Source organism: Chrysochloris asiatica, unplaced genomic scaffold, assembly GCF_000296735.1.
Source record: "Chrysochloris asiatica unplaced genomic scaffold, ChrAsi1.0 scaffold00181, whole genome shotgun sequence".
NCBI classification, from domain to species: domain Eukaryota; kingdom Metazoa; phylum Chordata; class Mammalia; order Afrosoricida; family Chrysochloridae; genus Chrysochloris; species Chrysochloris asiatica.
The window spans coordinates 2,211,189-2,214,442 of record NW_006408699.1 but is presented as its reverse complement, the minus strand read 5'-3'; positions in this window follow the sequence as shown (position 1 = coordinate 2,214,442).

Here is a 3,254-nt window from a genome sequence, read left to right as displayed (position 1 = left end):
AGAGAGAGAGAGAGAGAGAGAGAGAGAGAGAGCGCTAAAATGAATAGAGAGAAATACTGTTAACTGATAGTACATGGAGGGGATTATAATCATTGTCATGAAACAAAGTGTATAATTTGTTGAATATAGAACTAATTATCTGCCCTGTAAACTTCCCCACAATTCACAACAAAAACTTTTTTTAAAAAAGAAAAGTTGGTTGGATTCTAGTTAATTAAGAACTAAGGTATACCATTTCTGAAACTTAAGGTTTTGTGTTGAATGGGACTGGACTAGGTGGCTTGGCAGTTAAAAGGTAGTAATCCCCCATAATGAGGTTGGTCTAATAAGAAGTAATCACCCCATGATGTGATCAGCTCTGATCTGATGTAACCGGCTTTTGTGTTGTAAATCCTCACTTCTCTGATGTTAATGAGGTTAGATGCTACCTACAGGTTTAGGTTGTATCTTGAGTTGGTCTCTTTTGAGATCTAAAAGGAGAGAGAAATAAGCAGACAGAGAGGAGTCCTGATGTGGCATGAGGGTTAATATGCTGCACTGCAAAGTCGGTTTGAATCTCAAGGTCTGCAGTTCAAGCTCACCAGCTACTCCTCAGAAACCGATTCCACAGCACTTAACAACAACTACCACCAAGAAAGAAGAGCTGGGAGCAGAAGGTTTTCTTTGGACTTGGGGTCCCTGTGCTGTGAAGTTCCCCCATCCAGGGAAGGCTTGAAACCAAAACATATGGAGAACTCCAAGGAATGCTGGGCCTGATGATGCTGAAAGGAGACAAGGGCCCAGATTCAGTACTCTGAATTTGGACTTCTAGCCTCCCAAATTGTGATAGGATTAATTTCTGTTTGTTAAAGCTGTCAACTTGTGGTATTTCTGTTACAGCAGCAGGAGAGAACTAAGACATCATTTAAAATTAATGTAATATAGACTGGATGCCGTTTATTTATAAGGTATATAAAGAGGATCTAAAAATCCATATATGAGGGGGGGAGCTTCAAAAAATGTGGAAAAATTTCACTATCTTTTCATTCTATTTTCTATGAACGTTTTTAAGCCCTTTCATTCAAGTAATTCCAGGTTACAGACAAGCTCCATTCCTACATGTGTCTTTAAGTCCGTTTTGTGGTTAAGTTGGAACAAATGCATCTGGTTCTTAATTAGCCTTACTTGAGCGCAAGAAAAGACTTCTAGTTTTTTCCATGGTTGGAAAAACTGTACATGCAGCTAGTGTAGGTGATTGTGATGATGAATTTGTTGCAAGCAGGTGTTTGTTTGCATAAAGGAGCCTTAGTAGTGCTGTGGGTTAAGCATTGGGCTTCTAACTGCAAGTTTGCAAGTTCAAACCCACCAGCCACTCCATGGCAGAAAGATGAGACTTTCTGCTTCTGCAAAGATTTGCAGCCTCAGAAATAATACAGGGTTGCTATGAATCACTCGACAGCACTTAGTAACAACAACAAAGGGCAAGTAGGAATTGTCTACAAGCCTGTCAGATATTAGTAACCAGGGAGATAACTGTAGACCTTTTATCCAAAATAGAAGCCCTGGTGATGTAGTGGGTTTCGTATTGGGCTTCCAATCGCAAGGTCAGCAGTTCAAATCCACTAGTCACTCCAAGGGAGAAAGTGGAGGCTTTCTGGCTCTGTAAAGATTTACAGCCTCAAACCCCTATACAGGGTCGCTATGAGTTAGAATCACTTGATAGCAGTTGTTTGTATCCACAGGATACTGTTTTGTTTTCTTCTAACACTGTTGTTAAAAATTCTGTTCCATTTCCTTCCAGTCCTTTTTAATGCTTACACTTTTTGTTGTTTTTGTTACAAAGACGTAATTGTACAAAATGTATACTTGGAATCTATTTTTATTTGTTAAACATGATTAAAAAAAACTTAATCTAAATATCATTTTTGTTAAGAGTATACAATGCTGGAGAGTCCTGGTGTGGTGCTGTAGGATAAGCATGTACCTCAAGGTTGCTTTGAACCACAAGGTGGGCAGTTCAAACCCAGCAGGTACTCCTCAGAAACTCCCTATATAGGGTCACTATGAGTCAGAGCCAATTGGGCAGCAGTCAACAACAACAGCATACAATGGTGGGTTAGTAATTCCCTAGTTTAAAGTTTTGTATTGCCGCTTGTATTCTATGAAAAAAATGCCATGAAGAAAATCTTTACACAGATAGGCTCCTCCCTATTCATTTTCTAATTTTATGACAAATTCTCATATGTGAAATTATTGGAACTAAGAGGACAGTGTAAAATGTTACATGCTATCAATACACATTACATTTGTCTTCCACAGAGTTGTATCAATTTACACTCCCACCATCATTGTTAAACTCTAAATTTCTTCTTGGACTTCCTAGGTGGCACAAAGTGTTAAGTGCTAGACTATTAACTGAAAAGTCGTCCATTGGAACCAGTTCAGAGTTTCCTCAGTGGTAAAACCTGGCCATCTATTACTGACAGGGTACAGCCTTGGAAACCCTCTGGAGTGTGCTTCTACTCTGCACACCTGGGGCCCCAGGAGGAGGTACAAACTTGATGGCAACTAACAACAACAAAAAGTTGCTCCTTACAATTCTCATCTTATTGGGCTTTTATTTATTTATTTTTAAATAAAATTTTATTTTATTAAAAATTGGAATGCAAAATTCTAAAATAATATCAATTACATCATTTCTGCCTATTTTATTTTTTCTAAGTTTTATGTGGCAACTATTTCAGCCATAAACTAAAACTACTGTGCAAAAGCAAAATCTTTAAATGATAAATCTTTATCTTTATAAATAGCAAAGAAATGTACCATGGAGTAAAAACCATTCAACCATAAAGAAACAGATATTGTATGATCATACTTTTATAAGAAGAACAGACATATGTGAGAATAAGTCAAAAAGTATTGTCTCAAAATCACAGAAATCCTTATTAAACAAAAATATCAATATGTGAAGCTATTGTTTCTCAGCATATTCATTATCTCAGTCTATACACTTCTGAAGGCTATGTTTCCATCTCCCTAAGTCTTCCCCAAAGAATTCTGCACTCTTAGACTTATACCTCATCAAAAATGGTACTTTTGGCATCCTCAGAGACTCAAATTGCATATCTTTTCAATGTTCTTTAAGTTTGGGAAACAAAAAGAAGCCTCAAGGGACAAGACCAGGGCTGAAGAATATATGGAGTAAGGTTTCCCACTGAAATTCTCATAAGCCAGCCTTTGCTGACTCAAAGAATGAACTAGTCTTGATGGGGGGG